The sequence below is a fragment of the Arachis stenosperma genome, chromosome 10 (assembly GCF_014773155.1).
Source record: "Arachis stenosperma cultivar V10309 chromosome 10, arast.V10309.gnm1.PFL2, whole genome shotgun sequence".
Lineage (NCBI taxonomy): Eukaryota > Viridiplantae > Streptophyta > Magnoliopsida > Fabales > Fabaceae > Arachis > Arachis stenosperma.
Window position 1 is genome coordinate 90,411,397 of NC_080386.1, and position 15,942 is coordinate 90,427,338.

General features: G+C 39.2%; 1 non-coding gene across 1 annotated transcript; it reads right to left on the minus strand.

The window, feature by feature from the left end:
- Window positions 1-15,630: 15,630 nt before the first annotated feature.
- On the minus strand, window positions 15,631-15,737 carry LOC130959796 (small nucleolar RNA R71). Its single transcript, XR_009078861.1, has one exon. It is a non-coding gene; the product is annotated as a small nucleolar RNA R71 (small nucleolar RNA).
- Between the last annotated feature and the right edge of the window lie 205 nt (window positions 15,738-15,942).

Genomic DNA, 15,942 nt, shown 5'->3' on the forward strand with positions numbered 1-15,942 from the left:
AACCATATCTCTTTAAGAGATGTGCTGACGGAGTGATCCGCAGGTGTGTACCCAGAGAGGAAGCACGAAGGATCCTATGGCACTGCCATGGATCACAGTATGGAGGGCATTTTGGAAGTGAGCGAACAGCCACTAAAGTTCTCCAGTGCGGCTTCTACTGGCCTACTCTCTATAAAGATTCCCGAGAGTTTGTGCGTAACTGTGACAGTTGCCAAAGAGCTGGTAACCTGCCTCACGGATATGCCATGCCTCAACAAGGAATATTAGAGATAGAATTGTTTGATGTATGGGGAATTGATTTCATGGGACCATTCCCACCATCATACTCAAACACTTACATTCTGGTGGCAGTGGACTACGTATCTAAGTGGGTAGAAGCAATTGCTACACCCACTAATGATACTAAAACCGTGCTGAAATTCCTCCAGAAAAACATTTTCAGCAGGTTTGGCGTCCCCAGAGTGCTAATCAGTGATGGGGGCACTCATTTCTGCAACAAACAGCTATACTCTGCTATGGTTAGATATGGAATCAGCCATAAAGTGGCAACTCCGTATCATCCACAGACAAATGGGCAAGCTGAAGTCTCTAACAGAGAGCTAAAAAGAATCCTGGAACGGACTGTGATGGCCCGAAGAAAGGATTGGGCAAAGAGCTTGGATGATGCTCTGTGGGCATACAGAACAGCATTCAAGACTCCTATAGGAACCTCTCCATACCAATTGGTGTATGGGAAGGCCTGTCATTTGCCTGTGGAACTGGAACATAAAGCCTACTGGGCAACCAGATTCCTTAACATGGATGCACAGTTAGCTGGTGAGAAAAGACTGCTCCAGCTAAATGAGCTAGAGGAGTTCAGACTCAATGCCTTTGAAAATGCAAAAATTTATAAGGAAAAGGCAAAGAAGTGGCATGACAAGAGATTGTCAACCAGAGTCTTTGAGCCAGGACAGAAAGTTCTGCTCTTCAACTCCAGGCTCAAATTGTTTCCAGGAAAACTCAAATCCCGGTGGAGGGGTCCGTATGTGATTACAGGAGTATCACCATATGGATATGTTGAGCTTCAGGATATTGATTCTGACAAGAAGTTCATTGTTAATGGACAGAGGATCAAGCACTATCTTGAAGGAAATTTTGAGCAGGAATGCTCAAAACTGAGACTTGAGTGATTCTCAGTGAAAGTCCAGCTAAAGACAGTAAAGAAGCGCTTGCTGGGAGGCAACCCAGTCATTAGGAAGGTGTATGATTAGTTCTTACAGAGGCAAGTATCAAAAATGAAGGAATTCACAGAGTTACAGAAGGATTCAGCTCAAAAAGCAGAGAAAATGAGCTTACTGGTGAAAAAACGCCAGTAAGGGGCATTTTGGGCGTTAAACGCCAGAATGGGCACCATTCTGGGCGTTTAACACCAGTAATGGTACCATTTTGGGCGTTAAACGCCAGAATGGGCACCATTCTGGGCGTTTAACGCCAGGTGTGCAGCATCCTGGGCGTTTTGGAAAAACGCCCAGTGAGGAAGAATTTCTGGCGTTTAACGCCAGCCAGGGTACCTGGCTGGGCGTTAAACGCCCAAGTGGGGCAACAGATGGGCGTTAAACGCCAGAATGGGTGCCATTCTGGGCGTTTAACGCCAGCTTGGTGGGGGGACCACAATTTTGTTTTCAAATCAGATTTTTTTTCAAACTTTCCTTTTCTCACCCATACTTTTCTACAAAATCACACTTCAATCATTCATCATTCACTTCCAAATCTTCAAAAATCAAAACCTTTTTTTTCAAATTTATTTCAAATCAATTACAAACATTGTTCAAAAATTTCACCCTTTTCTCAATTTCTTCTCAAATCTTCTCAAATTTACTTTCAAATTCCTCTTTGTTTTCGAAAAACTCCCCTCCCCACCTTATAAATACACGTTTGTTCCACTCTTCCAACCACACCATTCGAATTTTCTCTTCCTCCCCCTCTCTTCTCTCTTCTCTTTTGCTTGAGGACAAGCAAACCTCTAAGTTTGGTGTGCTTTTCCGTGATCACTAAGCCAAGATCCATCAATATCATGGCTCCTAAGGGAAAACAAACCAATTTAAGAGGCAAGAAAGAGAATAATCCAAAGAATCTTTGGAATGAAGAGAAGTTCTTAACCAAAGAACATGAAGACCATTATCATAAAATAATGGGTCTGAGGTCAGTGATCCCGGAAGTTAAATTTGATCTGAAAGAAGATGAATATCCGGGGATCCAAGAGCAAATTCGAAACAGAGGATGGGAAGTTCTAACCAATCCTGAGACAAAGGTTGGAAGGAACATGGTTCAGGAATTCTACTCAAATCTGTGGCTAACAGATAAGCAGAGAATGACTGGAACTGCTTACCATACCCATAGAACCATGGTCAGAGGGAAAGTTATATACTTCCATCTGGACAAAATAAGAGAAATATTCAAGTTGCCTCAACTGCAAGATGATCCTGATTCCTTTAATAGGAGGATGGTGAGAGTAGATAAGGGTTGGATCAGGTTCTAGAGGACATATGCCTCCCTGGAACTAAGTGGATAACCAATTCTAAGGGTGTCCCAAACCAACTCAAGAGGGGAGACCTCAAACCAATTGCAAGAGGTTGGCTAGACTTTATTGGGCATTCCATATTGCCCACTAGCAACCGTTCTGAGGTCACCATCAAGAGAGCAGTGATGATTCATTGCATTATGCTTGGAAAAGAGGTGGAGGTCCATCATGTGATTGCTTGTGAGATTTACACAATTGCAAATAAGAATTCCACTGAAGCCAAATTGGCTTATCCAAGCTTGATTTCCTTGCTCTGCAAAGAGGCTGGGGTGAAGATGGGAGTAGATGAGTTCATACCCATTGAACACCCAATCACCAAGAAGTCAATGGAAGGACAAGTGCAAGACAACTCCATCAAAAGGAGGGCGCATGAGTTCCTCCCTGAACTCCCTGAAATTGGCTACTGGGCCAACCTAGAAGCATCTATTAACAAGTTGCAAGAGACTATGGAGCAACTGAAGGAAGAACAGCAGAATCAAAACTGCATGCTCTGCAAATTGCTGAAGGAACAAGAGAAGCAGGGGCGTGAAATCCAAGAGATGAAACGCCAAAAGCTCTCCTCTCAAGCTGAGGGAGCATCCACTTCTCAAAATCAAGGTTGTTGAGTCCTAACTCTGTGAAAACCTCTATCATTAGAAGCCTATGTTTGCGTTTTTTTTGTTTTATTTTCTATTTATAATTTTTTAGTTAGTTTCATCTTATATCTATATTTGAGTCTTGTTCTTAGTTCATAATTAATAAAATTTAAGTTTATGCCTTAAAGCTATGAATGTCCTATGAATCCATCACCTCTCTTAAAAGAAAAATGCTTTAATCACAAAAGAACAAGAAGTACAGGGTTTCGAAATTTATCTCTGAAACTAGCTGAATTAGTTTGATGTGGTGACAATACTTTTTGTTTTCTGAATGAATGCTTGAACAGTGCATATGTCTTTTGAATTTGTTGCTTTGAGAATGTTAAAATTGTTGGATCTTGAAAGAATGAGGAGAAAGAGAACTGTTATTGAGGATCTGAAAAATCATTAAATTGATTCTTGAAGCAAGAAAAGCAGTGAAAAAAAAATCGAAAAAAAGGAGAAAAAGAGAAGGAAATAAAGTTGTGATCCAAGGCAACAAGAGTGTGCTTAAGAACCCTGGACACCTCTAATTGGGGACTTTAGCAAAGCTGAGTCACAATCTAAAGAGGTTCACCCAATTATGTGTCTGTGGCATGTATGTATCCGGTGGTAATACTGGAAGACAGAGTGCTTTGGGCCACAGCCAAGACTCATACACTGGCCATGTTCAAGAATCAATATACTTAACTAGGAGAATCAATAACACTATCTGAGTTCTGAGTTCTTATAGATGCTAATCATTCTGAACTTCAAAGGATAGAGTGAGATGCCAAAACTGTTCGGAGGCAAAAAGCCACTAGTCCCGCTCATCTAATTGGAGCTATGTTTCTTTGATATTTGGAATCTATAGTATGTCTCTTCTTTTTATCCTATTTTGATTTTCAGTTGCTTGGGGACAAGCAACAATTTAAGTTTGGTGTTGTGATGAGCGGATAATTTGTATGCTTTTTGGCATTGTTTTTAGTATGTTTTTAGTATCTTTTAGTTAGTTTTTAGTATATTTTTATTAGTTTTAATTAAAATTCACTTTTCTGGACTTTACTATGAGTTTGTGTTTTTCTATGATTTCAGGTATTTTCTGACTGAAATTGAGGGTCCTGAGCAAAAATCTGATCCAGAGACTGAAAAGGACTGCAGATGCTGTTGGATTCTGACCTCCCTGCACTCAAAGTGGATTTTCTGGAGCTACAGAAGCCCAATTGGCGCGCTCTCAACGGCATTGGAAATTAGACATCCTGGGCTTTCCAGCAATATATAATAGTCCATACTTGCCCAAGATTTGATGGCCCAAACCGGCGCTCAAAGTCACCTACAGAAATTCCAGCGTTAAACGCCGGAACTGGCATAAAATTTGGAGTTAAACGCCCAAACTGGCATGAAAGCTGGCGTTTAACTCCAGAAAAGGTCTCTACACGAAATTCCTTCATTGCTCAGCCCAAGCACACACCAAGTGGGCCCGGAAGTGGATTTTTCTGTCATTTACTTATTTCTGTAAACCTTAGGATACTAGCTTTTACTACTTATAGGATCTTTTGACATTGTATCCGTACCTTATGACCTCATAACATTTTGTACACGTTTCTTTCCACAGTATGAGCCTCTAAACCCCATGGTTGGGGGTGAGGAGCTCTGCTGTGTCTTGATGGATTAATGCAATTACTACTGTTTCTCATTCAATCATGCTTGCTTCCATTCTAAGATAACACTTGTTCTTAATCCGGATGAATGTGATGATCCGTGACAATCATCATCATTCTCAACTATGAACACGTGCCTGACAACCACCTCTGTTCTATCTTAGATTGAGTAGTTATCTCTTGGGTTCTTTAATCGGAATCTTCGTGGTATAGGCAGGACCTGATAGCAGCATTCAAGAGAATCCGGAAGGTCTAAACCTTGTCTGTGGTATTCTGAGTAGGATTCAATGATTGAATGACTGTGACGTGCTTCAAACCTGTAACCTACTGGGCGTTAGTGACAGACGCAAAAGAGGGATTCTATTCCGGTAGGGGAGGGAACCAAACCGGTGATTGGCAGTACTGTGACAGAGTGCGTGCATTAGCTTTCACTGCGAGGATGGGAGGTAGCCATTGACAACGGTGAAACCCTACACGAGCTTGCCATGGAAGGAGACTTGCGTGTTTGATGAAGAAGACAGTAGGAAAGCAGAAATTCAGAAGATGGAGCATCTCCAAACCTCAACCTATTCTCCATTATTGCAATACAAGTAACCATTACATGTTCTTTTGCTTTTACACTCAATTCTGATAATTTCTGATATCCTGACTAAGATTTACAAGATAACCATAGCTTGCTTCAAGCCGACAATCTCCGTGGGATCGACCCTTGCTCACGCAAGGTATTACTTGGACGACCCAGTGCACTTGCTGGTTAGTTGTGCGGAGTTGCAAAAGTGTGATTGCAATTTCGTGCACCAAGGATCTTTATCCTTGTTACTAACTGATGAGCGGATAATTTATACGCTTTTTGGCATTGTTTTTAGATAGTTTTTAGTAAGATTGAGCTACTTTTAGGGATGTTTTCATTAGTTTTTATGTTAAATTCACATTTCTGGACTTTACTATGAGTTTGTGTGTTTTTCTGTGATTTCAGGTAATTTCTGGCTGAAATTGAGGGATTTGAGCAAAACTCTGAAAAAGGCTGACAAAAGGACTGCTGATGCTGTTGGATTCTGACCTCCCTGCACTCGAAATGGATTTTTTAGAGCTACAGAACTCCAATTGGCGCGCTCTCAACGGCGTTGGAAAGTAGACATCCAGAGCTTTCCAGAAATATATAATAGCCATACTTTATTCGAAGAATGACGACGTAACTTGGCGTTGAACGCCAAGTACATGCTGCTGTCTGGAGTTAAACGCCAGAAAAACGTCATGATCCGGAGTTGAACGCCCAAAACACGTCATAACTCGGAGTTCAACTCCAAGAGAAGCCTCAGCTCGTGGATTGTATTTCGAATAGAGTGATCACGTTTTGGGGGCTGGCCATTCGGCCATGCCTGAACCTTTTGCTTATGTATTTTCAACGGTGGAGTTTCTGCACACCATAGATTAAGGGTGTGGAGCTCTGCTGTACCTCAAGTATTAATGAAGTTCTATTTTCTTTTATTCAAATCTCTCTTATTCTTATTCCAAGATATTCATTCGCACCCAAGAACATGATGAATGTGATGATTAGATAACCCTCATTATCATTCTCACTTATGAACGCGCGTGATTGACAACCACTTCCGTTCTACATGCAACCAGAGCTTGAATGTGTGTCTCTTAGATTCTCCAACAGAATCTTCATGGTATAAGCTAGATAGATGGCGGCATTTATGAGGATCCGGAAAGTCTCACCTTGTCTGTGGTATTCCGAGTAGGATCCTGGGAATTTGGAAAGTCTAACCTTGTCTGTGGTATTCCGAGTAGGATTCCGGTAATGAATGACTGTGACGTACTTCAGACTTGCAAGTGTTGGGCGTTAGTGACAAACGCAAAAGGATCAAGGGATTCTATTCCAGTAGGCGCAGGAACCAACCAGTGATTAGCCGTGCTGTGACAGAGTGCGTGAGCGTAGTTTTCACTGCGAGGATGGGATGTAGCCATCAACCATGGGTGATGCCTCCAGACGATTAGCCATGCGAGTGACAGCCGCAGAGGACCATTTTCCCGAGAGGATTGAAAGTAGCCACCGCTGATGGTGAACCCCTATACACAGCTTGCCATAGAAAGGAGTAAGAAGGATTGAGTTGAAGCAGTAGGAGGGCAGGCGTCCTTGAGCCTTACAGCATCTTCATATACTTAACTGAAATTCCTACCAATGAATCTACATAAGTATTCTATCTCTTTTAATATTTCTATTTTATTATTTCTATTTTCGAAACCCATAACTTTTTAATCTGCCTAACTGAGATTTACAAGGTGACCATAGCTTGCTTCATACCAACAATCTCTGTGGATTCGAGCCTTACTCACGTAAGGTTTATTACTTGGACGACCCAGTACACTTGCTGGTTAGTTGAACGGAGTTGTGAATTCAACAAGAGACACAATAGCTTTTGTGTACATACCAAAGAGCCAAATTCAAGCATGATCACAATTTCGTCCACCAAGTTTTTGGCGCCGTTGCCGGGGATTGTTCGAGTATGGACAACTGACGGTTCATCTTGTTGCTCAGATTAGGTAATTTTCTTTTCAAAAATCTTTTTCAAAAATTTTTCTTTTATTTTTCGCTTTTCTAAAATTTTATTTTCGAAAAAAATTTAATAAAAATACAAAAAATTAGAAAATCATAAAAATCAAAAATATTTTGTGTTTCTTGTTTGAGTCTTGAGTAAATTTTTAAGTTTGGTGTCAATTGCATGCTTAAAAAAAACTTTTTGCATTTTTTCGAAAATTCCATGCATTCATAGTGTTCTTCATGATCTTCAAGTTGTTCTTGATAAGTCCTCTTGTTTGATCTTGATGTTTTCTTGTTTTGTGTTGTTTGTTGTTTTTCATGTGCACTTTTGCATTCATATTTTTCATGCATTAAAGATTTCTAAGTTTGGTGTCTTGCATGTTTTCTTTGCATCAAAAATTTTTCAAAATTATGTTCTTGATGTTCATCATGATCTTCAAAGTGTTCTTGGTGTTCATCTTGACATTCATAGCATTCTTGCATGCATTCATTATTTTGATCTAAAAATTTCATGCATTGAGTATTTTTGTTGTTTTTCTCTCTCATAATTAAAAATTCAAAAATCAAAAAAATATCTTTTCCTTATTTCCCTCCAAATTTTCGAAATTTTGGGTTGACTTGGTCAAAAAATTTTCAAAATTAGTTGTTTCTTACAAGTCAAGTCAAAATTTCAATTTTAAAAAAAATCTTATCTTTTCAAAATGTTTTTCAAAAATCATATCTTTTTCATTTTTTTATTTTTCGAAAAATTCCAAAAATCTTTTTCAAATTATTTTCAAAATCTTTTTCTTATCTTTATATGTAATTTTCGAAAATTCACTAATAACTAATGTGCTTGGTTCAAAAATTTGAAGTTTGTTACTTTCTTGTTAAGAAAGGTTCAATCTTTAAGTTCTAGAATCTTATCTTGTAGTTTCTTGTTAGTGAAGTAAGTAATTTCAAAATTTTTGAATTAAATCTTTTTATCTTTTATTTGATCTTTTTTAAAAATTTTATCTTTTTCAAAATTTGATTTCAAAATATCTTATCTAACCTCTTATCTTCATATCTTTTTCAAATTTGATTTCAAATCTTTTTCAATCAACTAACTAACTTTTTGTTTGTTTCTTATCTTTTTCAAAATCACCTAACTACTTTTCCCTCTTCTATTTTCGAAAATATCTCTCTCTTTTTCACAAATTCTTTTTAATTAATTAATTGTTTCATGTTTTAATTTTAATCTTATTTTATATTTAATTTTCGAAAATTACTAATCCTTTTTCAAAATTATTTTCGAAAATTCCCTTCTCTTTTCTTCTTCTATTTAATTATTTAATTACTAACACTTCTCTTCACCTCTCTTCATCCATAAATCCGAATTCTTCTTCATTCTTCTACCCCCTTCTTTTTCTACTAACATAAAGGAATCTCTATACTGTGACATAGAGGATTCCTCTTTCTTTTCTTGTTTTCTTCTCTTTCATATGAGCAGGAACAAGGATAAAGGCACTCTTGTTGAAATTGATCCAGAACCTGAAAGGACTCTGAAGAGAAAATTAAGAGAAGCTAAATTACAACAATCCAGAAGCAACCTTTTAGAAATTTTTGAACAAGAGAAAGAGATGGCAGCCAAAAATAATAATAATAATGCAAGGAGAATGCTTGGTGACTTCACAAAGCCAACGTCCACCAAGTTTTTGGAAGAAGCATCTCCATTCCTGCCATTGGAGCCAATAACTTTGAGCTGAAACCTCAGCTAGTTGCATTAATGCAACAAAACTGCAAGTTTTATGGACTTCCATCTGAAGATCCTTATCAATTTTTAACTGAGTTCTTGCAGATCTGTGAGACTGTAAAGACGAATGGGGTTGATCCTGAAGTCTACAGACTCATGCTTTTCCCTTTTGCTGTAAGAGACAGAGCTAGAATATGGTTGGATTCACAACCCAAGGATAGCCTGGACTCATGGGATAAGCTTGTCACTGCATTCTTAGATAAATTCTTTCCCCCTCAAAAGCTGAGCAAGCTGAGAGTGGACGTTCAAACCTTCAAACAAAAAGATGGTGAATCCCTCTATGAAGCTTGAGAAAGATACAAGCAGCTGACCAAAAGATGTCCATCTGACATGTTTTCAGAATGGACCATTTTAGATATATTCTACTATGGTCTCTCTGAATTTTCGAAAATGTCATTGGACCATTCTGCAGGTGGATCTATTCACCTGAAGAAAACGTCTGAAGAGGCTCAAGAACTCATTGACATGGTTGCAAATAACCAGTTCATGTATACTTCTGAGAGGAATTCCGTGAACAATGGGGTACCTCAGAAGAAAGGAGTTCTTGAAATTGATGCTCTGAATGCCATATTGGCTCAGAACAAAGTGTTGACTCAACAGGTCAACATGATCTCTCAAAATCTGAATGGATTGCAACATGCATCCAACAGCACTAGAGAGGCAGCTTCTGAAGAAGCCTATGATCCTGAGAACCCTGCCATGGCAGAGGTTAATTACATGGGTGAACCTTATGGAAACACCTATAACTCATCATGGAGAAATCATCCAAATTTCTCCTGGAAGGATCAACAAAAGCCTCAACAAGGCTTTAACAATGGTGGACGCAATAGGCTAAGCAATAGCAAGCCATATCCATCATCTTCTCAGCAACAGACAGAGAATTCTGAACAAAACAATTCTAATTTAGCCAACATAGTCTCTGATCTGTCAAAGGCCACTTTCAGTTTCATGAGTGAAACAAGATCCTCCATTAGAAATCTGGAGGCACAAGTGGGCCAGCTAAGTAAGAAAGTCATTGAAACTCCTCCCAGTGTTCTCCCAAGCAATACAGAAAAGAATCCAAAAGGAGAGTGCAAAGCCATTGACATAGTCAATATGGCCGAATGCACAAGGGAGGAGGAGGACGAAAATCCTAGTGAGGAAGACCTCCTGGGACGTCCCTCAAGCAAGAAGGAGTTTCCTATTGAGGATCCAAAGGAATCTGAGGCTCATATAGAGACCATAGAGATTCCATTAAATCTTCTTCTGCCATTCATGAGCTCTGAAGACTATTCATCCTCTGAAGAGGATGAAGATGTGACTGGAGAGCAAGTTGCTCAATATTTAGGAGCTATCATGAAGCTGAATGCCAAGCTGTTTGGTAATGAGACTTGGGAAAGTGAACCTCCCTTGCTCATTAGTGAACTAGATACTTGGATTCAGAAAACTCTACCTCAAAAGAGACAAGATCCTGGCAAGTTTCTAATACCTTGTACCATAGGCACCATGAGCTTTGAAAAAGCTCTATGTGATCTGGGATCAGAGATAAATCTTATGCCACTCTCTGTAATGGAGAAGCTGGGGATCATTGAGGTACAACCTGCCTTGTTCTCATTACAATTGGCAGACAAGTCCATGAGACAAGCTTATGGAATAGTAGAGGACGTGCTAGTAAAGGTTGAAGGCCTTTACATCCCTACTGATTTCATAATCCTAGACACTAGGAAGGAAGATGATGAATGCATCATCCTAGGAAGACCTTTCCTAGCCACAGCAGGAGCTGTGATAGATGTCAACAGAGGGGAATTAGTCCTTCAATTGAATGGGGACTACCTTGTGTTTAAGGCACATGGCCATCCCTCTGTAACAAAAGAGAGTAAGCATGAAGAGCTTCTCTCAGTTCAGAGTCAAGAAGAGCCCACACAGTCAAACTCTAAGTTTGGTGTTGTGAGGCCACAACCAAACTCTAAGTTTGGTGTTCAAACTCCATATCCAAACTCTAAGTTTGGTGTTGGGACCACACTTAAATTGACCTGATCACCTTGTGGCTCCATGAGAGCCACTGTCAAGCTATTGACATTAAAGAAGCGCTTGTTGGGAGGCAACCCAATTTTATTTATTTTATTTTGTTTCTTTGTTATTTTTGTGTTTAATTAGGTACATGATCATGAGGAGTCACGAAAAAAAATCAAAAAAATTAAAAACAGAGTCAAAAACAGAAGAAAAATTTTTTTACCCTGGAGGTAGCACAGACTGGCGTTCAACGCCAGTAAGGTGCATCTGGCCGGCGTTCAACGCCAGAACAGAGCACCATTCTGGCACTGAACGCCAGAAACAAGCAACATCCTGGCGCTGAACGCCAGGAATGTGCCTAGAGGAGACAAACTGGCGCTGAACGCCAGAAACAAGCATGAAACTGGCGTTCAACGCCAGAAACATGCATTACATGGGCGTTGAACGCCCAGAACATGCACCAATGGGCGTTTGAACGCCAGAATGATGTATGAAGGCATTTTACATGCCTATATGGTGCAGGGATGGAATTCCTTGACACCTCAGGATCTGTGAACCTCACAGGATCCCCACCTACCTCGCCCTCTCTCTCTCCATTCATGGTCATCCCTTCTATTTTTCATTCACCACTCACTCTTTCCCACAAACCCCACTCACCTTCAAAATTCAAACTTCTCCTTCCCACCCAATCCCACCCATATAGCCGATTCCATCTCCCCTCACTCTCCTCCATTTTCTTCTTCTTCTTCTTCTTCTCTTCTTTCTTCTCTTGCTCGAGGGCGAGCAATATTTTAAGTTTGGTGTGGTAAAAGTGATGAGCGGATAATTTGTACGCTTTTTGGCATTGTTTTTAGTATGTTTTTGGTAGTTTTAGTTGAGTTCTTAGTATATTTTTATTAGTTTTTAATTAAAATTCACTTTTCTGGACTTTACTATGAGTTTGTGTGTTTTTCTGTGATTTCAGGTATTTTCTGGCTGAAATTGAGGGACCTGAGCAAAAATCTGATTCAGAGACTGAAAAGGACTGCAGATGCTGTTGGATTCTGACCTCCCTGCACTCGAAGTGGATTTTCTGGAGCTACAGAAGCCCAATTGGCGCGCTCTCAACGGCGTTGGAAAGTAGACATCCTGGGCTTTCCAGCAATATATGATAGTCCATACTTTGCCCAAGATTTGATGGCCCAAACCGGCGTTCAAAGTCACCTACAGAAATTCCAGCGTTAAACGCCGGAACTGGCACCTAAATGGGAGTTAAACGCCCAAACTGGCATAAAAGCTGGCGTTTAACTCCAAGAAGAGTCTCTACACGAAATGCTTCATTGCTCAGCCCAAGCATACACCAAGTGGGCCCGGAAGTGGATTTTTATGTCATTTACTCATCTTTGTAATTCTTAAGCTACTAGTTCCCTATAAATAGGACCTTTTACTATTGTATTTTCATCTTCGGACATCTAGTTCTTAGATCATTTGAGGGCTGGCCTCACGGCCATGCCTAGACCTTGTTCTTATGTATTTTCAACGGTGGAGTTTCTACACACCATAGATTAAGGTGTGGAGCTCTGCTGTACCTCGAGTATTAATGCAATTACTATTGTTCTTCTATTCAATTCCGCTTGTTCTTTGTCCAAGATATCACTTGTTCTTCAACTTGATGAATGTGATGATCTGTGACACTCATCATCATTCTCACTCATGAACAAGGTGACTGACAACCATTCTTGTTCTACAAGCATATGAGGCTTAGTGAATATCTCTTGGATTCTTTAATCGGAGTCCTCGTGGTATAGGCGAGAACTGATGGCGGCATTCAAGAGAATCCGGAAGGTCTAACCTTGTCTGTGGTATTCTGAGTAGGATTCAATGATTGAATGACTGTGACGTGCTTCAAACTCCTGAGGGCGGGGCGTTAGTGACAGACGCAAAAGAATCACTAGATTCTATTCCGGCCTGATTGAGAACCGACAGATGATTAGCCTATGCTGTGACAGAGCATCAGGGACGTATTTTCACTGAGAGGATGGGAGATAGCCACTGACAACGGTGAAACCCTTGCATAAGCTTGCCATGGAAAGGAGTAAGAAGGATTGGATGAAGACAGTAGGAAAGCAGAGAGACGGAAGGGAAGGCATCTTCATACGCTTATCTGAAGCTCTTACCAATGATATACATAAGTATCTCTATCTTTATCTTTATGCTTTATTCGTTTATCACTATACCCATTTGAGTCTGCCTGACTGAGATTTACAAGGTGACCATAGCTTGCTTCATACCAACAATCTCCGTGGGATCGACCCTTACTCACGTAAGGTATTACTTGGACGACCCAGTGCACTTGCTGGTTAGTTGTGCGAAGTTGTAGTGATCACAATTTCGTGCACCAAGTTTTGGCGCCGTTGCCGGGATTGTTTGTGTATGGACAACTGACGGTTCATCTTGTTGCTTAGATTAGGTATTATTTTTCTTCAGAGTTCTTAAGAATGAATTCTAGTGTTTCAAGGTGATGTTCTTATCATCACCAAAGCTGATTGATCATCATCAATTTAGCTCTTGAATGCAATGTCTTGCTGAAGCTTAGCTAGCTATGTCCAATTCCTTTAGACTAAAGCTTTAGACTAACATTGCATGATTCCTGGAATTCTCATTAAGAATTTTGATACCTTTATTTTCCTTTTCACCTAATTTTCGAAAAATAACCAAAAAAAAATTACAAAAGCATAAAATCCAAAAATATTTCTTGTTTGAGTCTAGAGTCTCATCTTAAGTTTAGTGTCAATTGCATGTTTCTGTTCTTACTGCATTCATGCATGTGTCTTCATTAATCTTCAAGTTGTTCTTGATGATTTTCTTGTTTTGATCTTTGAATTCTATTGACTTGAGTGTTTTGTTGTTTCCCATATATACAAACTGCTAAGTTTGGTGTCTTGCATGCATTGTTATTTGATTTTAGTTGCATTTTGATTATTCCTCATTATTAAAAATCCAAAAATATTTTTTTATTTGTGTCTTTTCAAGTCAATAATACAGAGAATTGAAGATTCAGAACATACTGCAGAGGAATCACACAGAAAAAGCTGGGCATTCAAAAATGCCCAGTGAAGAGGACAGACTGGCGTTTAAACGCCAGCCAGGGTGCCTGGTTGGGCGTTTAACGCCCAAAAGGATAGTAGTTTGGGCGTTAAACGCCAGAATGTGCACCATTCTGGGCGTTTAACGCCAGGATGGCACAAGGGGGAAGATTTTGTTTTCAAAATCATTTTTTTTCAAGTTTTCAAAGTTTTTCAAAATCAAATCTTTTTCAAATCATATCTTTTCAATCAAATGTTTTCAAAATCAATTTCTTTCCTTTTTCAAAGATACTTACTAACAATTAATGATTTGATTGAACATTTTTTGCCTTTTCTGTTGAGGAAGGTTTTATGTTTGAATCATATCTTTTCTTGTTAGGCAAGTCATTAATTTTTAAAATCAAATCTTTTTAAAATTGTTTTCAAATCATATCTTTTAAAATTGTTTTCAAATCATATCTTTTTAAAATTGTTTTCAAATTATATCTTTTAAAATTGTTTTCAAATCATATCTTTTCAATCATATCTTTTTAAAACCATAATTTTTCAATCACATCTTTTTCAAAATAAGTTTTCAATCAAATCTTTTTGATTTCTAATTTCAAATCTTTTTCAAAAATCACTTGATTCTTTTTCTATTCTTAATTTTTGAGAATCAATTAGTGTTTTTCAAAATGTTTTCAAAATCTTTTACTTAATTTTCGAAAATTACTTCCCTTCGTCTCACATCCTTCTATTTTTGGACTAACACTATCCCTTAATGCAAAATTCGAACTCCATCTTCTTTGATAAGTTCGAATTTTCTACCTCTGTCTTCCATTTTTCTTCCTCTGACACCTCAAGGAATCTCTATACTGTGACATAGAGGATTCCATACTTTCTTGTTCTCTTCTCTTTCATATGAGCAGGAACAAAGACAAAGGCATTCTTGTTGAAGCTGACCCTGAACCTGAAAGGACTTTGAAGCGAAAGCTAAGAGAAGCTAAGGCACAACTCTCTGTTGAGGACCTGACCGAATTCTTCAAAGAAGAAGAATCCATGGCAGCCGAAAACAACAACAATGCCAACAATGCAAGGAAGGTGCTGGGTGACTTTACTGCACCTACTCCCGACTTCCATGGGAGAAGCATCTCTATCCCTGCCATTGGAGCAAACAACTTTGAGCTTAAGCCTCAATTAGTTTCTCTAATGCAACAGAATTGCAAGTTCCATGGACTTCCATTGGAAGATCCTCATCAGTTTTTAGCTGAATTCTTGCAAATCTGTGACACAGTCAAGACTAATGGGGTTGACCCTGAGGTCTACAGACTGATGCTATTCCCTTTTGCTGTAAGAGACAGAGCTAGAATATGGTTGGACTCTCAACCTAAAGAAAGCCTGGACTCTTGGGAAAGCTAGTCAATGCCTTCTTGGCAAAGTTCTTTCCACCTCAAAATGAGTAAGCTTAGAGTGGAAGTCCAACCTTCAGACAGAAGGATGGTGAATCCCTCTATGAAGCTTGGGAAAGATACAAACAATTAATCAGAAAGTGTCCCCCAGACATGCTTTCTGAATGGAGCATCATAGGTATTTTCTATGATGGTCTCTCTGAACTATCCAAGATGTCTTTGGATAGCTCTGCTGGAGGATCTCTTCATCTGAAGAAGATGCCTACAGAAGCTCAAGAGCTAATTGAAATGGTTGCAAATAACCAATTCATGTACACTTCTGAAAGGAATCCTGTGAACAATGGGACTAGTCAGAAGAAAGGAG